This window comes from Bombus affinis, chromosome 1, assembly GCF_024516045.1.
Source record: "Bombus affinis isolate iyBomAffi1 chromosome 1, iyBomAffi1.2, whole genome shotgun sequence".
Lineage (NCBI taxonomy): Eukaryota > Metazoa > Arthropoda > Insecta > Hymenoptera > Apidae > Bombus > Bombus affinis.
In genome coordinates this window covers 16,880,752-16,894,024 of record NC_066344.1, presented here as the reverse complement: position 1 = coordinate 16,894,024, position 13,273 = coordinate 16,880,752, and the positions used below count along the sequence as shown (strand labels likewise).

General features: G+C 40.3%; 1 protein-coding gene across 3 annotated transcripts in view; it reads left to right on the top strand.

Annotated features, from left to right (window-relative positions):
* Nucleotides 1–13,273, top strand: part of LOC126914421 (uncharacterized) — a 120,724-nt gene that overhangs the window by 64,696 nt on the left and 42,755 nt on the right. For 2 of the 3 annotated variants that reach the window (XM_050718373.1, XM_050718363.1), the window contains exon 2: nucleotides 10,361–10,493. The exons of the other annotated variant lie outside the window; for it this stretch is intronic. The gene's annotated coding sequence lies outside the window, so the exon portion shown is untranslated. The remainder of the gene's footprint in view (nucleotides 1–10,360; nucleotides 10,494–13,273) is intronic. 3 annotated transcript variants of the gene reach the window in all.

The following is a 13,273-nucleotide window of genomic DNA, read 5'->3' as shown; positions in this document are numbered from 1 at the left end:
ATCTCGAATCCGAATCTATGGAGAATCAAGGGTGCTGTAACAGTTGGCCGGTCAATTGGACGCTCGGTTTCCCACAGATTCCGATCCTTCTGAAGCGTAAATCCAGCTTTACCATACACACCGTACCACCACCGCCTGCTCACATGTGTATGCGGCTTAGCAGCGCGAGTGTGACAAATGAACGCACGATAGAGACGAAGAACGAAGCGACAAAGTAAGAAATAGAGCGATGAGGGGAAAAAAGGAAACAAAGTGCCGTCGTCGGATGCAAAGGACAACTCGTGGAAACAGAGTCACACAAAGTGGAAATGATTCGCGTGAAACATTAAGAAACGATTATAGAAATAAATCGTAGAATAAAATAGAATTTCCTTGACGGATCTTCTAAGATTTAAATACATGCTTAACCAATTGAAAAATCCTTACAAGAATCAGTCACGTCTATTGATACATCACATTGTCCTCGGATTAATTCCGCCTGATTGGTTTTCATGAAGTTCCCTGAGCTTTCGAACTCCTTACCTTCGACGTTGAATATTCTTACTCAAATTAAACTGTCAAATACTACCAAATTAAGCTCGTTAAATCATCGATAAAATTCTTCCTAAGTCTTCAAGCGTCTGCCACTTATCGACCGTGGTATCAAAAAGTGAGACCACGTCGCCAAAAAAGAAACCTGTAAGTTGCGAGGATCATCAGCGTGAGAGATGAAGGCGTCAAAGAAAGAATGCACGTGAGAGAAAAGGAAAAGTAGTACCATTTCGAAGAGCGGCAACGACGGCACGGTATTCTTGAATGCCACAGCGCGCATCCCACAACAGTTTGCGAAAATTACTGCTGTCATTTGCCGTCGGCTTTGTTCTTACCGTATTCTGGTATTGGTATGCCTATATATATATAGATACGCAAATACCTATAGCCACACATCGGATATGCACGTATGTACGTGTAGCCACACATAGAGGGCCAGACTCTTGGTATACACACGCGCATATACACATACACACACATACATAGCCAGGCGTGGTATTATTGCGAGCGAGCATGCTCGAAGCAATTTCCGATCTGCCTTCCTCTCTCTATCCTCTCTGTCCCTTCCTCTTTTCGCTCCCTCCTCTCCTGGGCCACTTCCTTCGTGTCCATCCTATCTCCACGTCCTAACCCCCTGAATGCATCCGCCGGTGTGCACGTTCATCCCAATCGGTTGTATTTGCACTTAATTGCTTCTAGTAAGGTATTATTACGGCACGTTTAAAAGTACGCGCCGGTCCTTTGCATAGGAAACGAAACAGCGTTTTCATTACTATGCCGTGGATATCGTTTCAACGGAATGAGAATAGACCCTTGGCCGCGTACGGATCTCCGATGGCGCTCTCGTCGGCGAACGTACGTCACGTGACTTCTATTATATCCTTTGTCGCATTGTCGAATCATTCTTCGACTTTTTTTTGCGCATAAATGACTTTGTTATTCTTCTCATATGGTGGCTAAACAACATGGTTGTTTCTTATGTATTCGTGAATTTAGAAAGCTTGCCCGGTAATATACTAATCGCACTAACTTGCATATGTTATTACTTGAGAATTCTACGAGCGAACTGTGTCTAATAGGGATATTATCTAGACGCTTCACTAGCATTGCAATTAGCTTCTTTGAATGGTCAAACGACACGTTGCAACTGTTGTATTGTAGTAATTGTTTATTTTGTAGACGATCATCCTTCATTCTACAGCTAGAGAATCGCGAAATTGGAAAAGATGTGGCCCAAATAGGTAGCTAGTAGCGCTGTTGATATTATTCGAATGTTTAATCATTTCTAGGGATTTTTCGCATTTTCCGATGAAATATTCCTCGCCCGAGGCTATGGTATTAGTTTTATCAAAAACTAAACCATCACGACCAGTATTACCTTCAAATAGTAATAACTGCAAAAAATGTGGAACATAAAAGCCTTACGATTTTAATAACTGCATATTGTTTCTTCGCGAAACGTATTGCCAATTAGAAATTTTTAACCCTTGACGACGTGACCCGTTAAGTAGTAATTAAAACGAAATACGAAATTACTCGCTACTACTCGTTAATTTCGCGATTTTATTTATTCGGTGACTGACGTATTAACGTATTATTATTAATGTATCGTACGCAATTCAGTCAGCTTGCAAGAGTAATTCGTTTTCTCGCGCTGTTTTATGCAGGATCGCGGCCAATGAAATATTCCCCTCGTCGGAGGACGTGCGGCCGTCCGTGCTTGTAAAGCGTTTAATCGACGGAAAACGCGCGGACGAGACGGATTCGATTAAAATTTGAAAATCCCGCGTTTCCGGCTGACAGCGCCAAATTGCGTGCGTTCACTTGTCGCCGTCGGATAAGCGAGACGAGATTTTACATTGAAGCTTGACGATCTGATGCGTTCACCCTCGAAATTGATTAAGTACGTTATTATGTATCTGGCCCATTTTGCATTCATACCGTTTACCCATATAATTCGTTGAAACAATTGTTCTGTATCGATAATCTTGCAAATGATAACTTAATTTACAAGCTCTTTAAATCACTTACTTTCCAATGAAAACGACAGTCGTCCTCTTGCAATGAACATCCATGAAACACTGTAACGAGACACGATATCATTGGATATAGAAGAAGCTTAAAAATTCTATGGAATTTGAAATCTTTTAAATCGAGTAAGACGTGTAGATTCACCTGTGTTCTATAGTTCTTAGAAGTTCAAAAATTTTACAATTGTAATCTTACTCCTTCGTTAATGCGAATTGTAAAAAGTGTAACCTCAATTATCCTCAGATTTTAGCAAATTACAAATCCATAAATAACTTATATTACGTATATTATTTGTTGCTGAAATAATATATTTAATATTATACCCGTTAGCTTGTCAATCATCGTCATCAGAGTCAAACAGACCGCAACATTAAAAATAAGTTAACTATATTGTTCGCTGAAATAATACATCTGTCATTATAACAGATTGTCAAGTAAATAACTACCTCGTTAAATTGTAATAAGACAAATGAGTTGTCCTTCATAGAAATCGTCCATTACGTTTGCGAGAGTTGTAAACTCGTTAAACTCGAAAAGATAGAATCGTCATTAGCGAGCAATAAAATAATAACAATAATTTTGCTGGCTTCAAGTCACTTTGAACGCCATATAATCGTTTTACACGAACGATTAGCACGCCATCATCGAGCGCGTCGAGAACAAACAATCCATTTTTCCCTCAAAAATTGTATCGATAACTTTGCCCGAAACCGCGATGAATTTCGTATTTTGAACGATATAGGCGAGGGGGAACGAAAACACGGCGACGTCAATGGAGCGACATTGTATCGATTCTTCCATTATTCGTTGACTGATCTAACTCGATAGCTCTCTTCGTTCGTTAGCCGACGCAAGTTTCGCGATTAATTCCAATATTTCACTTGGCGTCCTAGCCTCAATTAAAAGCTGTCGTCACTGTTTTAACTGCGCCGTATTCTCCGCTGAAAATCCGTTTCAAGTGTTTCATGGCGGTTCTTCTATGGAGCATACACGCGTGTCTGTATATTGCACATATATATGTATATTGTATACCGTGTATATCGATACACGAACGATTCTCCAGATCCTCGTCCGAGTTACGAGCGATATTTATGCCGAGAAAAATACACGCCTATCCACGAACGGTGAAATGTCATCGTTTTTAATTCAATGACACGTTAAGAGATTTGTTTGATGAAAAAGCGGTGGTTGCGGCTGTAACTCAACTGGTAACCGGAGATTCTTCATCCACGAATGACGATCGTGTTTTCAATCGAGATATACGTAGACGTGTGTGCGCCCTGAAATTTATGCGTACGCGTATAGTTGTGGATAGAAGAAAACGTAGATAGATACATATAAGAAATATGAGATAGCGATGCAAACGAATTCCTATTTTCAATTTTCCATTTTGCTTAACAACGTGGAGGTCGAATTTCGATATATATCCTGGTCAAGCGTAACAAATTACAACGGTATTATCGTCATCGATCCGCGATGAGATTCGACGATACGAACGATGGAATATTTTGCTGAAAATATAGCCCCCTCTGTATTGACCTTAATTTGTTCGGTCGGTAGTGAACGAAGCACAGCCCCCGAATGATGGGACGAGGGCAAGAAATCCGCTTTTCCGCCGCTCGGAAATTCGATTTTTCAATTTTTTATAAAATCCGTTCTCGCATAGTAATAACACGCACCTACCGATGTAATTTCCGGACGAAAATAGGTTAAGTGCAGTTGGTAAACTGGATCGACAGATTTGTTGTTTCGCGCGATTCACGCGCCACCTTTGCCCCTGTGTATATGCTTTATCATGTACACTCGACGCGTGAAATAACGCAAAACTGTAGACATCTGAAACGGAAAATCTCGAGCTGTTATTGTGTCACAACGACGGTTTAAGCTTTCAGCTAGTACTTGACACTCGCTTCAACCGTCCGTAATAAGCTTTCGTCAGCGTTGAAAGAGGAGACGGTCGAAAAAGAAAAGAAGAAGAGAAAAAATGACTTCTGTCTCCGCCTTGGTGTATTGTCGTTAGCAAAAGTTTGCAGAGATGGTATAACACTTGACCCGAACGTACTTACCGATCGTTAAGATCGAGTCGTTACCGATTCTTACGGAGCAACGCCATCTTTAGTCGTTTTTACTCACTGAAAATGAACCACGGCTCATCTCGAGGAGGTCGTAGACAAAAGTTTCGATGATTGGCTGTCCTGTCCGTACGTCGAGTAGCTCGCCTTCCTTTTTATCGGAACCTTCTTCGAATCTCTTTCAAGTTGTCTAGAAATCTTGCCCTCCTCGTTTTCGATTTTTCTGTCTGTCTTTGCCAATGTTAGTAGATTTCTGTACCGTCGCTGCTCGTTAAGTGTACCAGTTCGAAAAATAGTCGCGTTTGCTTAGGTCGTTTCGACGACCGAAGGCAAGAGAAAACACGAGAACACTGAAACATAGTACCGTTTTAATTAACCGATACTGTCTGCTCTTAATTACTATTGGTTATATAAGGTTCGAATAAAAGTGTGATATCACTGCCAATTTCATTTATATATAGTATTATTTAAATTTCTTAGATTTTGTGTCTTCAAATCACTCTCATATTTGCCGACGTAAGATCACAAAGGAGCATTATAATAAATCATATTTTCGGTTTTTAAATAAAAAAAAGGGTATTTTTTAATTCTATTATACTGTCAACTAATTTCAAATTATCCCCTTATTTAGTTTTACGATTACGTTAAATAGTTTTTGGTTTCTTAAAAATTCATAGATTTTGACTTAACTTATCCTAGTGTCAATTATCTCACACTGAAATACATCTTTTTAACCATCGATTAACGTAAAAATCAGGAGACCAATAAAAATGAACTGATTATGTTTTCTCTGTGGTCTTCATATGTGAATTTCTATTTTATCGATGTGCATTTTCCACACCGCCTGTATCAAATAAAATCGTATCCGTTATTTCTGCATTTACCGTAGCGTGTCCTATAACATATCGAAGAGAGAATTACGCAGCAAGGCGGCTAATAATCGCGGACAACACATGCAAGTGTAAAGCTAGCGTTTCCTTCTGCAATACGTTTCTCGATACGGGACAATAACACAAATCGGAGAATAGATCGAGACAGTTGCGCTTTCGTTCAGAATGGCGCTACGTTCGCAGATCAAATTTGTTCTATATTTATAAAACGGATACTACCGGTTCACAGTCTGTTTCGATTAAACTGTTCCGCGTATATTTATAGGTTTCATTAAAGCGATTGTAGTTCCATTTTAAATTTTCATTAGCGCGAGATATAGTGGATTCATTCTACCAGACTATTTTTACCAAGTCATTTTTATCGTTCATAGATATATATATATATACCATCCGAATCTTTCTTCTCATAATATCGCGCATTCCTGCTACGTTTTTAACGTTGAAATAGCGCATTGTTTCTTTTGAATTGTCACACTTCTATGGCCCTTTTGTAAAATGATTTGCTAATTACGAAACAATAATTTGCTATCTACATTTCGAATATGTAAAAAATTTTGCGAAAATGTACCAACACTCTGTCATGTATAATGTGTATACTTCATGTAAAATTGTTGAGAATTATGGATCGTAATCGCGGAAATAAATACGTAGCAACATTTTCATTACATATAGAGACGATAATAAAATAGTTTTGTATTTATTTAATATGTGATTTACAAGATGTTCATAGATACCCATTACACGTGTTTCAGCATTCTTCTGCTTTCAATTTTTACCCTGCGTACGAAACAGTGACATTCTTTTGTTCTACGAAATGCTGCGCACGCACATCTCACACACATACTCATACACATATACTTATATATATATATATATAGTGTATCACACTATGCGGCCGATTCGATGTAGCGCACGAAATTACATATATTTCAATAAAAATAAACACGTTACTCAATACATGAAAGATTACAGTATACTATCATTCCAGGATTAATAACTCGTTTCCACCCGTTTCACCGATCTTTCCATTACCCTGTCGAATTTGTCTAATCGTTCTTCGATTTCCATTAACAGTCGATGGTTCCGCTTCGCTCATGGCTCTTAAATTATCAAACGCCCTCGCTAGGGTAAACGTTTCAACCACGTAGACGTTAATTCAATCGTAACGCTGGCGTCGTTGTCAGATGATTTTACTTTCATCCCATCTGAAATTCATGTCGTCCCGGCTGCTGCGCTCGACTGCGGCGCAAAGAGGTTGGGACAGTGCGTTAAATATTGAACAACACGCTCGACGCTGCACGATTTCCAAGAGTTATCGATCATAAACACATTCTCGACCGCCGTGCCTCTGTTTACAAAAACGAGGAGGGAAACGGGGCACACCCGTTCTCATAGGCGTCTAGTCGTTAAATGAATCGGTAAGAGCTCCTTCACACGGCTATAAAGTTCTCGTAATTACGATAAAGCTTTCGATTAATTCCTTTCAACAAATAATTTCCTTTCGTTCTTCTATCGCTTTGGTAAAACTAAGGTGTAAACTAGCATCCTTTCACTACTTGGCGTTTGATGACGTGTCGAAGAGTCTCTCGTAGCGTTTATTACTAGAGTTGAGGAAGCAGTTGCTCGATGACCATTTACATTGAATGCTTTTACTCTCGCTGCATGTTCTTGCTAATTTGCTAAACGTGTCCTAATGAAATTGAACAATTGACGAGAAGTGGACTCGATAGCATTATCGACTGAGGGTTACGTATGTAAGAAGAAGATACTCAGAATCTTGATTTTGACAACATATTTACGACGAATCACCGGAAATGTACCCTATTCTTATCTAAGGATGATTCCCAATTAAGATGTACCCTATTCCGAATAGTTAACAAATACAGATAAGAGGCAATGAAATCAGCGTGTATCTTTAGTCGATGAAGAGCAGTCAGAGTAACGGAGTTCGTGAAACGTTTCACAACCTCGAACGTGTATTGCCACCTGCATGAATTGAGATAAACGATTTCACGGGTTTCGCTACCTGCATCGTCTATCTCTTCCTTTCTGAACCATATCGTCATCTGCCACTATCCTTGCATCAAGCATACGTATCTACTGCTTTAATCCATTCGAACATTATCTCATGAACGAGATAAGTTGCTCCAGCGAGCTGCTTTGCTCCCGAATCCTTCATGGTCGTCCCCTCCGGTGCTTCTCCGAACCATTTTAATCAGAACCACTGATCGATACGGATAGACACGATCGAAACTGGCTTTCAGGTAGCCGTGTGGTTTTATAGACGAGGATTTAATCGAACCGTAGAGTGGGAGAAGGTTCTTCGTACAGTTTGGTAGATGGAGCGCGTGGTGAGTGTCTAGTAAGTGGATAGTTTATGGTGGTTCGTGGCCATAGCCTAACCCAGGAGCAGGGGTAGCAACTCTGCTTCCGTGATTAAAATCTGATGACGTTAACGGTTATTACGTGGTTATCGCGTAGCTTTCTTTTTACCGTTCTGTAATTGCACGCTTTTGATGGCTCGGAATCACCTTAATTACAGAGAAATGTGACGCACTTACGCGAACATGTCTAACTTATCGAAATAGATTATTACTAGATTGCGAATTTTTGTACGAATTCACATCTTCGTGAATACGAATAAAAGAATAGGACCTAGCGAATGTTATAAGGTGTGCTATACTTTGGATATTTTCTATATCCAATTTGTTTGCACGTTACGTGTATTCTATGCATTTTTGTATTTCTAAATCTCTTATAAAAATCCGTAGTCTAGTTATTAGATATCTGCGATTGGTAATATGATACTTCGGCAGCTTATGGTAGCTTATGGTAGCCAATGGGCTTTACGTTGTAACAGCTGACAATTTTATTCTTCTAATTGAACGATATTTCGTTTTCTCTGTATTCTCACGCGCGCGCGCGCGCGCGTGTGTGTGTGTATTGAAGAGGATTGTTTTAATCAGAATCCGAGGATGGCAGTTCTCTGGTCGTTCGATCGAAATTAACCGTATCGTGGCATGCTTTCCTAGATACGGAATCAGATCGACGCGTTTCCTATTGTCTATGTTTCGTGTTTGGAGGACGTGTCTGCGGTCTAGACGGCCAAGCATTTAGTAAATCGGAGGATTGGTTCTTGTTCAATTTACTTAATTAGTAGTTAGGATTTTGCGTATTGGCTTACAAATAACATTGTAAAACTAAATATTGGGAATTTTAGGTTATGAAACGAAATTTCGTTTTCCCGCCACTGGGTACAAAAGTTGGAGTTATTGTGAATCTTGATGACAAAAGTTTTATAGATGAGACAATCATCTGAATTCCTGAGGTAGATGGAGTTCCGCTCCCTTGAGACGTACCGTGACTCTGACCTATAATGATCCCCAATGTAATGTAATTACATGCATTCCGCCGGATATAATTCATCTCCATTCGAATATTCATGCAGTTTACGATTAATCGCTAATTAATCGGGGCGTATCCTTAATGTTACGTAATAATAATGTTACTATCATGTGTAAACTTGATAATTATCTTGTAATTCGCAATCAAAAATTTCCGTACATAAATTGACTTCTCCGAGGACTATTACGTAACTGCTAGATGCATTTACGAAACATCTTGTAGCTTCTACGTGCATTTTCATGTCTATTTCAAACTTTACCAATATAATTATGCGCTGATTGTAGAGAACACTGTAAGTGCGAAGAAAAAAGTTTTCCAGGAAGAAAAGAAAACACGCATTAATGTAGTCCAAACTCATGAAAAAGAAAAATGTATGTGTAGAAAACCCTCCTGTGCCATCTCTTGGTTGTAAAGAAAACTCAATGTTTCGTTCATTTAGGGTAACTTACATAGATGACATGTGCAAAGGTATGAAATAATTAACTAATGTTCATTGGCACTTTATTTTTTTCTATATAGACGACCTTGTGACGCTGTCTTGTAGAATTATTATTAACTACTTAGACAGGGAAATTGCATTTAGATTCTATAGCACAGCATTCTTATTGGCACGTAGAACATCTTCCAGTAAAAAGAAAATAAAAATTTTTCAATTTTGGCACTTACAGCGTTTGTTACAAGCACTCTTCAATTATGCAATTTCAAAATATTTTATGTACACGTGTAATGACACATAAATGCGCTTTCATGAGGTATTATAAGTATCCACGATAAGCAACACTTATCAATTCTCGATGTATTTAATTTCTCCTGCCGTGTAATTGTTTGCTTCATCGTACGTATTCCAATCTTCTCGGTAAATAGACAAGTGCGTGTCTGCCTTCATGAACGCGCTGTACTTTATTTTGTGTTTTATGTTCCACTTGATCGCGTTGTCGAGCAGGCGTGAGAACTGTAGCCTGTCATTGCGCGCGATTTTAATACTTAGCGTGTAGGGATCACCGTAATGGGCGACAGTAGAGTAATGGTCTTGAGGATAAAAAGGCGGCTAACAACGAGGAAAACGCCTCGTAAAAGGTAATGAATTTACGGACGCGTTTTCCCTAATATCACGCGCTATATTATGGCGCAACGCCAACCTCGACGAGCCTCGAGCAAAGGGAATGAAAAAGCGACGTAAAAATAATAAAAGGAGAAATAAACGCGTAAAACTTGAGGTTAGACAAGCAGAGTGCGAAAACTGATTCGAAATGGCGCATGGACCGACGCCACGTATGAAAAGTGCGGCAACGTAATATCACAGTGATTAGTTGCCATGTAGAACAATTATTGTAGAATTAAACCGGCCTCAAGGGTAGTTGGCTTAGCGAATTACACTATGCTCAAAACGATTATTGCCGCATTAATTTCGTTTTATGCGCCTTGTTGCAGGTCCGAGCCGCGGAATAATTCGGTACAACGACTTCCCTCGCTTCCTTCTACGAAAACGGCCTCCTATTATTAGGTTTGCTGTTGAATAGCAGACGACCTCAATAAGCAAGACCGCCAACCCTATAAAAAACAAGTAGGTATACCTATAATTTATATATATATATATATGTACATTTTTCTTTCTCTACTTATACCTGCTTTCTTTGTTTCCTTCTTGGCCGAGACTTTTGTTCTTCTCTTTTCACATACAGTGTGTTGTGTACCTTTTTCACGCAGGTCCAGCGCGTCTCGCGTCTCTGTGACTCGTTAACTCCTAACTTCTCTCAAAGGAAACGCTAGGCGCTCACCCCGTTATTCGACAGTAGAATCTTCTCCATTAATTTTTCTATTTCTGCGCTAGCCCGTGTGAAGTAATGAGCGTGAGAAAAATATTTCGCCGCGCCACGTTCTCTTTGAGAATTATTAACACGAACCTATACCCAAGCACACATCCCACACTCGAATTGTTTAGACAGATATTAAATAGCAATTAAACGTATAGCTTCGATTTTTCTCGATTAAATTCCAATTTAGTTTCTCGATTTCCTAGATTGCGGTTAACAAACAGCAGGTATTGTAAGGTTATGTAAGGTTATGTAAGAGATCGGTTTGAGGTTATGTACAATTTTTCCTAAGAAACGCGAACGTTCTGTTTACTATTTCGTTGATATCAATCATTTAATGGAATTTTTGGTGCTTATTACGGAAACACGTTCCTCAACTCTCAATCTCTGTTTACACTCGAGCGATGTTCTTCTTCGTTCATTCTCACCCTTTCATTCTACCGCCTCCGAAGTTCCTCCAACCTCGAACCGAAAGCGCTGAAATGGGCGAAAGCATGCAAAGTGCGTTACGACGATAATGGGCGTAGTAAATAAGCAAGTGCAGGCTAAATTATAGCTGTCCCCCACCCCACATCCATCTTTGCTCCTGCTTAGGATGAGTGAGAGAGTAGAAGAGGGGGCAGCTGCTGAAACCACTTAACTTAACGAATCCTGCGGATAAAGGGTTATGCTTGGCTGCACAAAGGAGAACACTCGAAAAAATATAATTAAATGCTTTATTCATAATTCTCTTTCGTTCTCCGCTCTCTTGTTCGTCTTCCTCACCCTTCCAAATTTCCCCTCTATCTTGCATCTCGTTTTCTCCTCTCTCTCTCTTCTGTGTTTTTCTTTTTTTTTTTTTTCGACACGAATAGAAGGGTGCACGAGCCCGCAGATGCAAATGAATATAAAACAATTGTTCGGTCTGCCTCGGGAAATGCGACAAACGAGCGTGAGCACATTCGCGTTATTACGCACGAGAGGTGCATGAGAGGTCAAATTTATCAGAAGAACGAGAGAGACGCGCGTTCGTCTAGCTGCAGGGGGTGTGGGGATCAAGCGGATCGCCGAGCCAGTGTTAGAGGAAGGTAAGCAGCCAATGACAATATAGAGTTGGGGCAGTCGAGAAAAGTCACGCAGCATGTGAAACAGAGACACACGTACAACCGTGTGTAGGAATCCTCTGAAGTATCCTGGATGAATATCAGAGTTAACTATTCCGGCTGGTTTTAGTCCCGTTTTCCTGCCGCTCTCTTCTTCTCTGTCAGTTTGCCCGTCGAAATTACGTTTTCGAGTCACTCCACCGAACGCGATTTGCCTATGCATCGAAAGAGGGAGAGAAGTTGTTCATCCTCTATCGGCGGAATTTTTGCAATACGCTTTTGAATAGCCGCCATTGCTTGTGCTCGACTGAACGCCGAGCTTTTCAGCGGGACACAAACACACATATATATAGGAACCACGCAAGCAGAGAGACAAACGTGGACTTAGGGTGCGAGAAAGACGGAGTATACAGTGGACGGGGATTGTAGGGATGGGGAGAGAACGTACAGAGTGATAACTATTCCCTCCTGAAACTGTACGTTGCCTTGTTGCCTGCAGGAAGAAAAGCTGTTCTGGTGCAAATTGAACGGCACCGTCGAGTATATAATTTGCACGTAACAAATTCGTTACCGTGCCGTTTTCGTGGCGTTGATTAACCGGCTGTGTTTTCATATTAAATTCATGTTTACGGTTTTCTATCGATTACCCTTGCAAAATATATAAATCGTTTTTATATGATCAAAATACGTGTCTTCACCGATTGAAATACACGTTTCGTCGGTTTTCAATTATCGATTAATCCGCTAAATGTTACTGTTTATCTACGAAGTTCCGGTTATTGTATTCAAACAGGTCGCTTAGTATTACACACATATACACGATGGTTGAAACGTATTTGATCGTAATTACGTTCCTATAATGTGTGACTTGTGCGTCCACCCTAAGGGCCCATTCTCCCAGGAGTCTGTTGCAGAATCTTAGGCCAAACTAACGACCAGATACTCTATGAACTTCATCTATATCCCCAGTGTATTATCGAGATTAAAAAACATGTACATATCCGCTACATCGGTTCACCAATAGGAATACAAGTTCTCACCTCGCGAAAGCCATCCGATGAAAACACATAGGGGGCGTTGAAAGCAATGCAATGGGGTCCTCCATTCTGTTCTCGCTTTACTCTCTATTCGTGGCGGATATTTTCTTACATGGCACAAAGGGGACCGAGCTGTTCGTAATAATTATTACCCTCTGCCACATATGTGCCACATCCAAAGAAACAGAGACGGACAAAAGGAGAGACGCGGAGAGGAGTGGCAAGGGAAAAAAGGAGACGCAGTAGCGAAAGAGAGCAAATGAACGAGGGTTTGGAATAGGAGAGTGGTGGGAGCAGATAGAGGACATATACGTCGTCTAGTCTCGGTGTGTAGTCGCACGCGCCCCGGTATCGAACGAAAATGTCGGTGCAAGGAGCGAGAAAGAAGGATGGCAAGGAAAAGGGGTGTGA